Source organism: Pan troglodytes, chromosome 6, assembly GCF_028858775.2.
Source record: "Pan troglodytes isolate AG18354 chromosome 6, NHGRI_mPanTro3-v2.0_pri, whole genome shotgun sequence".
Lineage (NCBI taxonomy): Eukaryota > Metazoa > Chordata > Mammalia > Primates > Hominidae > Pan > Pan troglodytes.
Window position 1 is genome coordinate 57,521,231 of NC_072404.2, and position 16,505 is coordinate 57,537,735.

Here is a 16,505-nt window from a genome sequence, read left to right on the forward strand (position 1 = left end):
GGGGAGACCAGGAGGAAGTGGGTGAGCGGGTTAGGGAATGAGCAGGGCAGGGTCCCTCAGCAGGGCATGTGCTTGGTGGGACCCATGAATGAAGGCACCCTTGCAGCTGGGCCCAATGAGCGAGCAATGGGTGGCAGGTCCGAGAGGAAGCAGTGGCCACAAGGTGGACGTCCTTGTGGGCTGGGCAGGGGTTTTGATTTTACTCTGTGAGAGGAGGGAAAAATCTTTGGATCAGGAGAGCTGCACTGTTATTTCTTTGGTTACTTTTCCCCCCATTTTCCTTACTTCTTGGATCCATATTGCAAGTGGAGTGGGTTTTCTGGTTCTCTCTTCTTGTTCACTTTATATGCTTGTGTATGTTTACTTTTATATGCTAAGCTTTTTAGCATCTTCTCATGTGCTTTAGGACACTTCCCTTCACTTTTGCTCTACTTTCTTAATTCACCTTCTGAATATCCAATCAAATATTCCTTGCCCCTATTGAAATGTTAAATTTGGCAACTATAGCTTGTGCTTTCATTTGTTTTTTTTTTTTTTTTTTTGACCTTACATGGCTTTATCTTCATGACTATCTGGCTAGTTCATAGCTAGTCCTTTTTAAATATATATATTTTTAGCACTCAAATGGATTCAGTCCAGATTAGTTATTGGTGGAATAACATTTAAATTTACTGAAATGTCATTTTCAGTTCAGTCTCTTTATTTCAGTGACTCCCTCTTGTGTCTTTGGTATGGTACGTCAAAGCTAGGTAGGGACACGTTGTCTAATCATTCCCACAAGCAGGCGTCACCATGACGTGTGAGCAGGGAGCATGGCTCTACTGCCCCAGGACCACATCCAAGCAGTCCGGGCTGAATGCTTTCAGATTTGCTGTAGCAGGTCTGGATAAGCTGTGTGTACTCCTTCTTCCAGTTCTTCCCTCCTCTAAATGGGCGTATCAATAGGCTTCTGCTGCATCTCCTTCATTTCCTTTCCAGAGGAGCTCTTTTCTCCTTCCTTCAGTTGATGCCCTCTGCACCATGTGCAGCAGAAATGCTTCTGTTTTGATATTCAGACTGTCTTACTTCTCTTGTTTTCAGCATCTATATGGGGGAGAGTTTTCTCTTTTATATTCTGTTATTTTAATAGGTCTCTGAGAAGGTAGAAATTAGACGTGCCCGATCTGCGATCTTACCTGGAAGATTCTTTATCGTGATCCATCTGCTTACTTGAGTGGGTATGAATTTCTATATGGAAACAGTAGAACACTACACAGGTGTTTGAATGAGCGTCATTAGACACAGATGAAATGTGAAGGAACAAATCATTGAGGAGAGTGGTTGCTAAGCTGCACACTTTGAATAGAAGATTTGATGCCTCAACAGCTCCAGGAGAGAGTTGTCTTTCTCCATACAGAGTCTGAAACGACTGATTGTAATAACTCCTGTTTGACCAGGACTGAAAGGACCTTTGCCCACTGCATGCTGTTAGACTGGCAGTATCCGAACTTGGGTAACACTTCATATCTTCTGTTGTCCCACTATTTTCCACTATTTTGCTATTTTGAACAGTGTATAGTTCTTATATATAGGGTTTTCTTCTCTAAACAAAAACACACTTATTGTTTTACTTATGATTATAAAGAAGACATTTGAAGTAATATCCATGTGGAGACTGACATTTTAATGATGTTCTTTTCAGGCATTTTCTTGTTTTTTCTCACCATATATAGCACTATATTCTTATATATGATAATTTTATCCTCTTCTTTCCTGTCAGATAGGTCTTCTAGATATTTCCTCATGTGGATAAATAAGCCTGTGCCATCTCTGGTGGATGAAGTTTATGCTTTTTGGATATGCTATAACTTCCATTGATTAGGAGTGATTTCCAGTTATTCATGCTTATAACATGGTTTCAATAGACTTCTTTTTATATCTCTGTATGCATATTTTTTCAGTTACCACTACATTAAAAAATTCCTGAAAGTGGCTTCACCAGATCAAAAGATAAACAAACACACACACTTACACCCATGTACATGTGCATCATATATATGTGTGTGTATACACGTTATGTATATTTTGCTATTAATTGCCTTCTGGAAAAATATACCTATTTATGCTTAGAATACTTTAAAGATAGTATAACCCACAACTTTTTGTGTCATTGACCTTTACAAAATGAAAAAATCATTCTCCCCAAATTGCCTTAGTATTCCTCTGTAGAACAACTTGACTCCAAATCATGAAGGTCAAGACGTCAAACTCCATGAATTAATAGCCATCTCCCATATTTGAGATACTATCATTGGCATAATAGAATACTGAGAAAGAAAACAAATCTGGATGGGTTATTTTTTGACAAGTTGCTAGGTTCCTAATCAGATTTTAGCTTCTTTTAAATGTTGTTGGTACAGGAACTTGTTTCCACATTAATTTCCTCTAGAACATCTATTCAAAGGCCAGTCACTTAGGAAGTTTTCTTCAGCAGGTCTAGTCATGCTAGAGGGATACATTTGACAAACACAAAAAATCCATTTCATTCATGCGAAATTTCTTGCTGGGGGCAAAACTACTGTTAATGAATGTGAGAATCAGAACAAGAACAATAGAATTTGGTATGTGTGCCTTCAATCATGTATGAGGGGGAAACCAGGATTGTGATTAGTGTGTTTTTATAACATTATTCACTTAAAAATATATTATAAGTAAAAGATATATGGTGCATAACAACAGATGATATGCATAGCATATCTCTTTTATTTTTCTAGGAAACAGCATTGTCTAACAACCAAAGGCAATTGTGGCAGAAGCTTTGTCACAAGCTCGGTGGTTACTATTTCCCTTTCAGAAACAGATCCTGGCTTCATCTAGCAATTTCTCAGGATCAAGCATAGAGGAAAATGATCTCAACCCATAAATGCCTATTAAACTCAGGGAGTCAGAGCAACAGACAAAAAGTTCATGCACACTGGATTTTCTTGCTAAGTTTATGTACTTTCTCCCTAGTTAATTCAGACTTTTTTTTTTTTTTTTTTTTTTTTTTTTTGCTACCTACCAAATATACAAAACACTCCTGACCACCAAACAGAGAGGGAGTCGTGTAGATGGTTAAATGTAAGCCTGCTCAGGTAAAATCAATTAGCACTAATTATCAGAATCTTTCATATTTTAAACCCACCTTATCATTGAGGTGTTTAAAGGTCTGAGAACTGCAGATGAGTGACTGCTTGTCATGGTTCTGGGAGGTAAGTGGTCAATTAGTAAGCCGGCGTTCGGCCTCCATGGGCAAAGATGCGGTGACCTTTCCTTCAGGGTGATTTTCCATCTCTCTCTGACTCTGCAAAAATACATTCTCTCCCAGTGCCTTGAATTGCATGCTTGAAGTCTGTTATTTCTGATTCTGTTTGCAGTCTTACCCTTTTCTGAGTGAAGGAAGGTCAAGAGATTTTGGCCTTTTTTGCCCTAGAGGGTAAAGGTGAAGGAAGAGGGAGTGTGAAAAGTTGTCAGGGAGCTAGAAAGCAGGGAGGAATCAGCCTCTGTGAAATGGTACTTAAAATGCCACAGCATTAGGATTTGTATGTATGACTCCCTGAGTCCACTTTGATGAAGAGGAAAATACTATTGATTTTGATTTTTTTCTATTTTTTTCTGGGATGCAGCAGTTTAATGATAATGATAACTCATTAGTTGGTGATAATTTAATACATTAAGTAGCTATTTTATATCAAAATAAAAATGGAAAGATCAGTCATCTTTTTGTCATATAAACAGAAACTGATGATAATATCTCAAACAGACTGAAACCTTAAAAAAACTTTCTCTGTCAATGATTGGGTCTGTTCTTTCTCCTCCCCAGAAGTCAGATTGTGAGGATGCAGCGATGGAACAGGTCAGTGCTCTGTCCCTCTGTCTCTCTTGCTCTGAGCAGACATTTGATATCTGTTTATTGAAATAATTGGTGAACTTTTGCAAATGGGAACAAGTCCTGGGGTCATTTTCCAGCTACTTATATGGTTGTACTCTTCCACAGTATGTAATTATCTCAGCAGCTAATGAAAGCTGTGGCTCTTCTTGCATAAAAACATATATACAAAATATCTGGGGTCTCAAGGGCCCCTTGAAGTTCATCTATGAACTGCAGCATAAGAACCCTGGTTGCAGAGTAAGTCCCTGAGAGTGAACAGCAGACACTGTGTAGACCTACTTCACTCTGACTGAAAGGCATATGTGAGCTATGGCATTCTCATGCCATATGATATGTTTCATTCTCCCCCAAGTCTCCACACTGATAACAATATCAGCACCTTTTCTGCTTTACTGAATATCTGACCAGAGACTTCTGGGATATACAATGGGTGTAAATAATGGCAGTATATTACTTCAAGTTACCCTGTCCTAATTTTTCCCTGCCAAGCAAAGTTGCTGTGCAGGAGCCAGCATCCCCTTGTAATTTCTTGAATTCTAAGCCTCTGCCATCAGGCTAATCTTTATATGATTCTGATTGGATATGAACATTTCTCCACTTGTTTTGTTCACAAATACTTATGAGCACCCAATGCATCCCATTCTGTATACTAAGTACAGGGGATAAAAAAAGTGACCATAAGAGACACCTTACACAATTTTCCCTAATCTTAAGGGAAAATTGACATCTGTAATGACCACTGGTTTGGGATTTGTAGAGCCAGAAAATAATTATCTTACAATTTACTGATTAATGGTCCCCCCTAACTTTGTGAATACAGCTCATTAGGAGGAATTCTTACTTTATCATGACAAGCACCCCCACTGTGTTGCCTGGTCTTGAAGGCTGCAGGCATCATTCTAATTTTACTGTATTAGACATTCCACCAGATTCTGTGAGTACATGCCTTATACATAGTAGCACTCTGAAGATATGTGCTGATTGATCAAAGATAAATAATTTTTCCACTGGCATTTTCATTTGATCTGGCATCTCAGCCCAATGGTTAGTTTCTAAATTTAGATTCTATATTCTTAGATGAATTGAGTGCATGAGTAGAGGAAATGGAACTGGCTTAGGAATAAGATCTGGTTTTGAGGTTAGTGTAGCAGTCTTACCTCCGACCAGAGTCAATTGACTGTAAAGATGATCAGAAACACTAACTCAGGAAAATATTTTTGGGTGTTATGAAACATAGTTTTAGACATTTTAATGAAATCAAGGAGCTTCCAGTTTCTGCTGCTACATGGAAGGTGCTTGGAAGTCATCAGTTCCAAGGAAAAAAACTGAGTAAAGAGAAAGTCAGCAACTTGACCTAGATCTATCAGATAATTAAGGTCACAGGGCAAACTCCTACTCTGCAAACTGGAGAGACAGGCAGATAGATACAGAAAATCACAGCATGGAGGCAAGAGAAGGAGCAGAAGCAGTCGCTGAAGCTTGAATCTGTAGAATCATTTTAAGATTGATGAGTTGGTAGGGAATCCATGTAGACGAGGTTGGGAGTTCATTTGGAAGGGACCCAGTCTTAGTGGCCACCCACTTTCATGAGTTTATCTACAGAATCCCTACCAGGTCCTCACAGTGAATATCTGAAAAAAATGCCCTGGAGCTCCAGGCAGAGAGAGGGGAAAATAAACTATTTTAAAATACACCTAGATTTTCTGTTGTCTTCAATAAGGCCTCCCCTCACTGGAAATTATTTAAACTAAGCCTAACCTACTATGTTTTACCAAAGCCTAATTGCCTGGAGAAAGATAAACACGCAACTCCTGCCATGTCCAGCTTTTGACACAGGGGATGGTAATTCAAACTCACTAAAAAGACTGAGACTTAATAGAGGACCCTAGAATGCGAGTCCCCTCCCACCACCATTGCCACCACATCACTGCTCTCATGAGCAGTAACACTTGATTACAAGTAAATGAGCTGCAGCCTCAGGTCCCACTTAAAATGTCTCTAGGGACGCTCAAAGATGATATGGTAACAAAAACAAAGGCCCTAAGGAGATTTTAGCCTATAAAAACACAACTACAGCAATCAGTAAATGCAGCCTAACTCCTAGCCAGATTACCATCAAAACATACATTAAAGCCTTGTCTACCTCAATTCCTACTTCCCAGAATGTCATATACAGCTTTCAACAAAAAATTACACGGAATTCTCAAAGCAGGTAGAAAGCATAGAACAGAGACAAACCAAGCATCAGTTTTGCCAAACTCAAATATGGCAGAGTCTTTGGAATGATCAGTCCGGGAATATAAAATAACTATGATTCATATTCTAAGGATTCTAAAGGGAAAAATGGACAACATGCAAAAAAACCAGGAAAGGAATCAGTGAGCTTAAAGGTATGTCAATAGAAACTTGAACATCTCTTCAGAAACAATGCAAACAAGAAGAGAGGGGACTACAATATTTGTAGTGCTAAGAAAAAAAAAAAAGTGCCAAACCCATCAATCTAGAATTCTGTATCCAGAATAATTATCTTTTAAAAGTGAAGGAGAAATAAAGACATTCTCACACAAGGAAAAATTAAGGGAGTTTCTCACCAGCAGATTGTCCCTGCAAAAAAAAAAAAATGTTAAAAGAAGTTCTTCAGAGGAAAAGAAAATGGTGTAGGTCAGAAACTCAGATATACATAAAGAAAAAAAGTGTTAGAGAAGAAATAAATGGAGGTAAAAGAAAATCTTGTAGTTTCCTTATTCTTAATTGAACTGACAGATAACAGTTTATCCAAAATAATAATAGCAACAATATTGGCAACCATAATGTGAATGGAACAGAACAGAACGGAACGGAACAGAATGGAAAGGAATAGAATGGAATTGAGTCAACCCCAATAGAACGGAATGGAATGGAATGGAATTGAGTGGAATGGAATGGAATGGAAAGGAATGGAATGGAATAGAATGGAATGGAATCAAACCTAGTAGAACGGAATGGAATGGAATGGAATGGAATGAATGTAATGAAATGGAATGGAATGGAATGGCATGGAATGGTATAGAATGGAATTGAATTAACCCGAATAGAACGGAATGGAATGGAATGGAATGGAATGGAATGGTGAATTACAGCAATGTTACAAAGGATAGGAGAGAGGAATTGGAAATACTTTGTTCTAATATACTTGCGCTACTTGTAAAGTGGAATAGTATTATTTGAAAGTAGATTTGGATTGGTCATAAATACATATTGCAAACTCTAGGTCTACCAGTAAGAAAATTTTAAAAAGAAGTATAATTTATATGCTAAGGAGAGAAAATGGAATCCTTTAAAGTGATGGCTCAATTAAAACCAGAAAAGACAGAAAAATAATGGAAGACCCCCCCAACTACCCCCTTAAAAAGAAAAAAGAACAGGCCAATATATAAAACCCAGTTACATGAATAGAAGATATTAATCTATTTCAACACTTTATATTAGAATCTTTTTAAAAATATATTAATCTATATCAACTTTAAAAGGTCAATAATCTAAATGTGCCGATTAAAAGACAGAGACTGCCACAAAGGATTAAAAAATAAGATTCATCTGTATGTTGTCTGAAGAAATATACTCTAAATGTAATGACATAAATAGACTAAATATAAAGAGAAGGAGAAAGGTATGATGCTAACACTAATCAAAAGAAAGATGCAATAGGTATATTAATTTCAGTTAAAGCAGATGGCAGAGCAGATAAGATTATCAGGGATAAATAAGGGCATTACATAATAATAAAGGGTGTCATTTTTCCAGTAAGACATAGCAATTCTGTCGAATAACAGAGTATCAGTTTACATAGAGGAAAACTGACAGGATTGCATGGAGAAATAGACAAATTCACTATTACAGTTGGAAACCACTACACCCCCATCTGCGACTGACAAATCTAATGGAAAATCAGTAAGGACATAGCTGAACTGATCACTATCATAAATCAACTGGACCTAACTGACATTTATAGACTAATTCATCAAGCAACAACAGAAGACACATTCTTCTCAAGCTTATGTAAAACATTCAGATAGACCACATTCTGGGCCATAAAACAAACCCAAACAAAATTTAAAAGAACAGAAATCATACAAAGAGAACACTCAGACTTTAATAGTACTAAAGCAGAAATCAGTAACAAAAAGATAGATGGAAAAATCTGAAAATCCTGGAAGATAAGAAAACACACTTCTAAATAACATATGGATCAAATAACTCTCAAGAGAAATTTTAAAATGTTTTGAACTAAATGAAAATACAACCTATTAGAATTCATGGAATGCAGTGAAAACAGTACTTAGAGAGAAATTTATTGAAATGAATACCTAAATTAGAGAAGAAGAAAGATCTAAAATCAATAATCTAAATTTCCACCTTAGGAAGCTAGAAAAAAAGGGAGTAAATTATATCCAAAGAAAGAAGAACATAAATAATAAAAATCAGAGCAGAAATAAATGGAATTAAAAACAGAAACACAATAGAGAAAATCAACAAAGCTAAAAGCTGGTTTTCTGAAAATATCAACACAATTGATAAAATCCTAGCCAGGGTGACCAAGAAAAAAAGAGAGAAAATATGGATTACTAGTATCTAAATAGGCTATATATATTAAATAGATTAAATTTAAAAATTATAAGCCTTTCAAAACAAAGCACCAGGTCCAGATGTTTTTATTGTGGAAGTCTACCAAACATTTACGAAAGAATTGATACTAATTCTCTACGAAAAATAAATAAATAAAGCAGACAGAAAACTTTCTAACTCATTCTATGAGGCTGGAATTACCCTAATACCAACACTAGACAAAGACATTACAAGAAAGAAAAACTACAGACTAATATCTCTCATAAACCCACATGCAAAAATTTTTAACATTTTGTTTCAAGAATGTATACAAAGAGCTATATACCATGAATAAGTGAGATTTGTGCCAGGTATGCAAGGTTGGTTCAGTGTTCAAAAATCAATTATTGTAATTTATCACATCAATAGACCATAGAAGAAAAACTATATGATGGTGAGAAACTAGGTAATTCCTTCCTAAGAGTGGGAACAAGGCAAGGACACGGTCTGTCACCACTCATATTCAACATCATATTGAAAATTGTAGCTAATGCAATAAGACAAGAAAATGATAAGACAAGAAAGATAAGTAGATAAAGAAATTAAATAAAAATCAAAGTTTGCAAAACTTTCCTATGGCACAATAAAAGTATCAAGTACACATAAAATATTTTTAAAAATACACACATACAGAAACTGTAAAGATTTTTCAACCTCCTCATTTTTTTAATCATATTTATGTTTAGATAAATTATTTTTTTCTCAAAAATTTACCAAAGGGACATCTTTGAATATTTTCTCAAAAATAATTAGAAAGCTACTGAGGTGTGTATGTGGGTATGTGTTTAATAGGTTTAATAATTAATATTTAATTAAATACTTTAATAGGTTTAATTTCCTTTAAATAAAAGAGGTCTTTCTATAACTCCAAATATTTACAAAACACTTAAAATTTATTAGTCAGACGATTTTGGCATTATTCAAGTTGCTTTTGACTGAACACAACAGAAACCAATTTGAGCTTGCTTAAGCAAGGGAAGGAAGCTTACTGCGGATCAGAACGCACATTCAGTGAAACAGCTGAAACTCAGGAATGGAACCTAGCACACAAGAGAAGTTCAACATCCCTGCATTGCTAGTGTCTCATCTGATTCCTACTTTATTTTATTGTATTTTTTGCTCTGCAGACCCCCTTTTGATTTTTTTTACTTCATGTGTGAAATAGGGATTCCCCCACTTTCAGTTCCTGAATTTACACAATATACACATTACTAGTCTAGTCACATGCAGAAACCAATTAACTATGTTATGAATCTCAATTCAATGGACTACCAGAAGAAATACAAATGGCCACTATAAACATGAATAGTGCTCAATATCATTCTTCATGAAGGAAATGTAATTGGATACCACTTTATAGCCACTAAAGTGACTAAAATGATGAAGACCGATAACACTTAATGTTGGTGAATATGTCCAGCACTTGCAACTTGAATATAATGCTAATGAGAATATAGAATTACTTTGAAAAGTTGATGAGCTGCTTTGGTCAATGAAGTGTTTTTAAAAAGCATAACAATCCAACTCTAGATATTTTCTGAAGAAAAGTGATGACATTTGTCTACATAAAGATGCATTTAAGCATGTTCATATCACTCTCTGTTTTCTTTTTGCATAGTAGTCTCAAACTGTATACAATCTAGATACCTGCTGATAGGAGCATAAAGAAGCTATGGTTTGCTCATTCCACAGAACGGTGCTCAGCAGCATGCAGGAATGACTACTAACATGTACAGCAATGTCAACAAATCTCAGAAATATTATGCTGAATTAAAAAGCCAGACAAGAAGGAATCAGCATTATTTTATTTATGTGAAGGCCTAGAACAAGCAAAGCTAATCTGTGCTGATAAAAATCATAGAGGTGGTTGTGGATGGCAGGAGGTTGACTGGAAAAAGGCACAAGGAAGTTTTATGAAAAGATGGAAATGTTTTATATGTTGACTTGCATCTTAACTACACAGGTAATGCGTTTGTGAAACTTATCAATCTGTATGTTTAAGAGCTGTGCATTTTGCTGTATATAAATGATATTTTGATAAATAAAAGTAAGCAACATACGGTTGAACCATATTAAATTGCTTATTTTTAGCTACTTTTAGCTACAAAAATGGCAATTTTATATGGTCCAACCTACTAATAACTTTTGTCTCTGAGAAAAATGTGAAAATTGTTTTTGAGGCTTTTTGTACAACTGCTTTACAGCAGATGGGAGAATAAGAGGTAACCTGGGAAAAGAATAAACTATGTACAAGGAGCATGTCCTAGGAAGGTCTATTGTCCCTTCCTTACTGGTGTGTGCACATGTGTATGCATGCATGCATGTATAATAGCACATGCATTTATGTGTGTACATTGCATGTGTGGTGTGGTGGAGGGCACCAAATAGGCCTTTCCACAAGAGACAGATGTTGAGCTTGTGACAGATTGGACAATGTATCTGCATTAACTGGCTTTATTTACATGGCATTTTGCTCAGTCAATTTATGGCATTCTTCTGAGCACCTGGATCTGGTTGTTCTGTGTAAAAATGGTTTTCATTCTGAAAATCACAAAATCCACTTTTGCTTGGAATATGGTTTTCTACTGGCTGAGATTTATTTTGATGCTGAAAAGCCGGACCCAATTTATTGTGAGTTTTCAGCAAATCCTTCTCAGATTGCCAGGAATCCCACTGTTTGAATGCACATGTGGAAAAATATTGAGACTGAGCTGTTGAAATGTGTTGAATTATTGAGAAACTGAAAATAGTAAATAGTTAATTGAGTAGAAAATAGGTTGGGCAAGGCTTTATGAGCTAGAGAGAAAAGCTGATAGACTGGACCCTGGAACCACACATATGAGAGAATTTATATTGTTGAAACTCAACTCAATGGCCTGTAACTGCTGTGGGTCAGTTGTGAGTGTGGCCAGAGCCTTGGGAAGACATTCTGAGCACATGTGCTCAAATGACCACTGAAGATCCTGCATGAACAATCCTTTCTCTACCTGTGACCGCCACCCATTTTTGCTGATTGAAAATTAACCCATAATAGCATAACCTCATAGTGCTATGTCAGTTGGTCATGTTGTCCTGTCTGTGTTCAACTGTGAAGAAGTCTTCTTCTGGGCAACACAACAGAGATTCCTATTCTGAAATATAGTTGAATGCTTTATAGCTTTAGATAATTTTGGATTATAAAACCTGTTGGAAGTCCTTTATGGAAAAAAGAAAGCTGTAAACAATGAAACAATGAAAAATTAAGAAGGAAATAGTAAACCACTTTCCAATGAAACATACGAGTAATAACAATAGCTAACAATTTTATAACAATGATAATTGGCTAGGGAAAGTTCTAAGCACTTTAGATACATAAAATCATGTAATCAGAAATTCTAGTAATATTGGTACTAATATTATCTTCTTTTCACAGCATATAGACTGAGTCACCAAGAATTTTAAGGACTTGTCCAAGATAGCACAATTACTCAGTGGCAAACACAGGAAGTTTGGCTTTATATGAGCCTCTTTTGATTATTCTATAGCAATTTCAGCATAGCTCTGTAAATTGCTGAACTGGAGTTTGATTTATATTCACATGATAATACACTGACTGAAATACATATGTATGGACATGTGCACATACACGTAGTTCTACATATGCATGCACAGGCATCCACATGGTCACACACATACACAACTTCTTAAGGGTCAAAGTTTCACAAGAGAAAGGGCAGCAACGCTGGAGTCAGATCTGAGACTGAATCCTGGTCCTACCTTTTCCAGCTGTGCACATCACTTAAACTCTGCCCCTCAGTGTTTCTCATATGGAATATGAGTTTAATGATGGTTTCCTTGAAGGATTAAGGAGACGAAGCTGGAGCTAGTCATTAAAAACCCTGGTATTTTTTATTATTTTGTTCTTAATATCTTATTAAGAACAATTTTCTTTTTTTGGTGACTAAGAAAGAATTGTTCTCTAGACATGGCTTATTAGAGTTGGGGCCTCCATTCTGATTTTTCTCCCTGAATTATCCTGTTTCTGTCTTTGCCCTTTTCTCTGCTAGGCTACTAGATGTATTTGTGGCTGTCTCTCAGACCTCAGAATTTGAAATCTCTCTTCAATTTCCTGCTGTTACCTGCTTGAGTTTCATTTATAAAGAGTGGGGTCAGCAAGAAAATGGACTTATTAACCACATTCTCTGTTGCTGTACCAATTCTCCTTAAGGCTTCCCAGCATGGCCTGGCTTGTCCTCAGAGTTTGGTGGTTCAAGGGGGAGGGGGAGCTGGGGAGGCTGTGGCAAAAACTAGGCCAACCTCAAAACAAAAACTCTCACAGAAACCTTTGCTTGAGCATCTAAAATCTCTAGTTTTAATACTGAATTCCACAGTTTCTTGGGTCCTGTTATGGAAATTAGGCACATCTTCTTTTTGGATATTTTACATTTTGGTACTATCATTGGAAAACAAAGCAAAGCAAAGCTAGACACAAAAGCCCCCTTTTCCCTCATTGCTTCTGATAATTGCATTGTTATTTTGAAACTAGAGAGTGACATTTGATTTCCTGTTAACTGTTTTTCTGCAATGTTTTGGAATTTTACCTTTTGAACAAGGTTGCGGCCTGGAACAAAATTTGGCCTGTGAGTAGCCCTAAAATAACAGGTGGCTCTAAGTATTTCAAAACCAAGGTTCCTAATCACAATCGTCTTCTTTATGTTTATACTATTTCTACAGCATAGATCTTGTTACATTGAATGTAGAGAGGCACAAAAAATCTCATAAGCCTTCCATGATTTCTCCTTGCTGAGTTAATAATTTCTTTCTCTATTTCTAGAGCTTATTTGTATTAAATCCTTTATTATGGTCTGCCTGTGTCAGAGCTATCTATCCATTTATTCGTTTTTCTACCTGTCCATATATCTGTATTATCTATCTATCTATCTACCTACCTACCTACCTGTCTATCTATCCATACATCTATCAATACACCTGTTTATCCACCTGTCTATCTAGCTGTCTGTCATCATCTATCTGTCACATTCCTGTTTGTTCTACTAATGTGTGGTTTTCTGGGAGAGCAGGGGGCAGAGCACATGCCTTCTTCTTCTTTTCTTTTTTTTTTTAAATTAGGTCTCACGGATACCAGCTCAATGTTTTACAAACAGTAGTGCTTTAAAATACTTGTTCTTTTGGTTGCTTTGATTCGAAATAAACACATGTAAAAAACAATAATTTAGACTTTCACTGAATACTTTTGTACCTGTCCTTTCCATCTCTTATCTCCGACAACAGAAGACCTTCTTACATACCACTTTCAGTACTATAGTGCAAAGAGATCATCCAAAAAAAATCAGTGGGAGGCGATGAGTTGGGAAAACGCCAGCTGGATAGTGTGAGGTGAAACATAGCTCTAAAATTTCAACATATCTTGGTTAGAACAATGAAAATTGTTATGCCCAAGACATTTCAGGAAGGAAGGAATATGGCTGTAAAAACAAGACCAAAAATTGTTACGTTTATGAATTTCAGTGCCAGTTGTGTTTGTTGATATAATAAACACATTTAAAAAAATATTTTACTTTACTTTAAGTTCTGGGATACATGTGCAGGTTTGTTACATAGATATACACGTGCCATGGTGGTTTGTTGCACCTATCAACCCATCATCTAGGTTTTAAGCCCTGCATGCACTAGGTATTTGTCCTAATGCTCTCCCTCCCCTTTCCCTCCAGCCCCTGACAGGCCCTGGTGTGTGATGTTCCCCTCCCAGTGTCCCTGTGTTCTCATTGTTCAACTCCCACTTATGAGTGAGAACATGCAGTGTTTGATTTTCTGTTCCTGTGTTAATTTGCTGAGGATGATGGCTTCCAGCTTCATCCATGCCCCTGAATAAGCACATTTTTATTTTCTGTGTTCTTAAAGGAAGCATTATATCTGAACAAATCAGCATTGCTACAAGATGGAAGGCTTTTCTTTGGAAGAGCAACATTCAATTGCAGTGGTTTTGAATGCCTCTTTTTTTTTTTTTTTTTTTTTGACAGTCTCTCTCTGTCGCCCAGGCTGGAGTTCAGTGGCATGCTCTCAGCTCACTGCAACCTCTGCCTCCGGGGTCAAGCAATTCTCCTTCCTCAGACTCCTGAGTAGCTGGGATTACAGGCGTGCACCACCACGCCTGGCTAATTTTTTTGCGTTTTTAGTAGAGACGGGGTTTCACCATGTTGGTCAGGCTGGAACCACTGCGCCCGGCCTGAATGCCATTTTTGCCTGATTGCCTTGATTTCAGATCGTCGCTTGCTGCCACACTTGAGGCATCTGCATATGAATCTCACATGTAGTTGAGAAATCATGGATGTGGCAACTGTGAGTGTTTGAAGAAGTGAAGCATTGCTGTACTCACAAAATGCCATGGTGAGGCATTTGACTTTCTGATTTATAGTTACAGTAATGAGGATTCCAAGTGTGATTTTCTGAGCCAGGTTTGAGGCCGTCTTCTCATTCATTTTTGTTGACAGTCACCAATCGTTAGCCTGGTGCTTGTCTGCCACCTACTAGATAAATATTTGTTGAATATAACAGAATTAAAGCAATGGGCATTGATGTGCCAGACCTAATACTAGATGCCAGAAGGTAGAGAGATAAGTTTGTTGTTAAATGCAAATGACAGTGCTACCTAATAGGTACACAGAATCAAGCAGAGACATTCTCCATGAATTTTGAATGTTAAAGAGGAATAATCTCTGGGGAATGGGAAAGGACTTTTCACCGTATTAGCAAGCATGGGCAGAGACATCACTGTGTGGAGGAGCAGGGCGTTTCAGGGAGGAGGGAGAATTTTAGCCATTGGTTATAGCATGGTGTAGAGAGTGTGGCCACATGGAAAAGAGGTATAATCTAGTGGCCAAATTGTGTTTCAGTTCCAGGTTTGGGTTTTTCTCCTGAAAGTGACAAGGATCAATTGAAGCATGGCCATGCAGAAACATGGGCTGGGATGCTTTCTCTCTAGATCAAGCTTTTCCAACCCATGGACTGTAGGCCTCATGTGGCCCAGGACAGCTCTGAATGTGGCCCAACACAAATTCATAAACTTTCTTAAAACATTATGAGGTGTTTTTTTGCAGTTTTCTTTTTTCTAGCTCATCAGCTATCATTAGTATTAGTGTATTTTATTTGTGGCCCAAGACAATTCTTCTTCCAAGGTGGCCCAGGGAAGCCGAAAGATTGGACACTCCTGCTCTAGATGGTGAAAAGATTACCCAGGGCTGGAACAAAGAGAAGGTTGTCTCTATGGGACTTCCAGTTCTCTGCTGTCAGAACAGATGCATCTCTGGTGCCACAGTGTGTCTCTCACTTTTTCAACCCATGGGCAGTAGCCAGCAGCTTCTACCACAAGTTACAGTGAGACAGAATCAGTGGGAGGAAATTTTTTTTCCAAGTGTTTATTATAAAATGTTTCAAAACTGCAGAAAAGTTGAAGAAATAATAAAACAAACACCCATTTACTTACCATCTAGCTTCAACAATTATTAAAATTTTGCTGTATATGCTTTATTTTCTTTGTGTATGTAAATTACCTGGACTGTAATTTATTTTTTTCTTGTATCTCCTTTATTTTCCAGAAACTTGAAATTAAACCTAAATACCTTATTAGACTCAAATCACATATTTTTGGCAAGAAAATTGTATTGTTCATGCTATCAATTGCCTTTTGTGTTATATGAGAAGGTAGGTGATAATAAATTATCCTTTGGACTTACTTGTTTCTTGGAGCATTTCTTTGATTTCTGGTCCAAAATATCCAAAGTTTATCTTGTAATTCTCTTGCTTGATTCCTGTTAGTAAGGAATATTATTTAGAAGCCAAGATCTGATTTGATTGATATTGGGATGACATTGCTTCTACGTTCATTGTATGGAGCTAGGAAATATGTGTATGTATATATATATATGATATATATACAAATACATATATATAA

The 16,505-nt window shown here is 36.8% G+C and overlaps 1 long non-coding RNA gene across 1 annotated transcript in view; it reads left to right on the forward strand.

Moving 5' to 3' along the window:
• The window catches only part of LOC134810486 (uncharacterized), a 140,369-nt gene extending 124,119 nt beyond the window's left edge, over positions 1-16,250 (forward strand). The window contains exons 2-3 of the long non-coding RNA XR_010158731.1: positions 3,842-3,874; positions 16,150-16,250. This is a non-coding gene — a long non-coding RNA (uncharacterized LOC134810486). The remainder of the gene's footprint in view (positions 1-3,841; positions 3,875-16,149) is intronic.
• Positions 16,251-16,505: the final 255 nt, after the last annotated feature.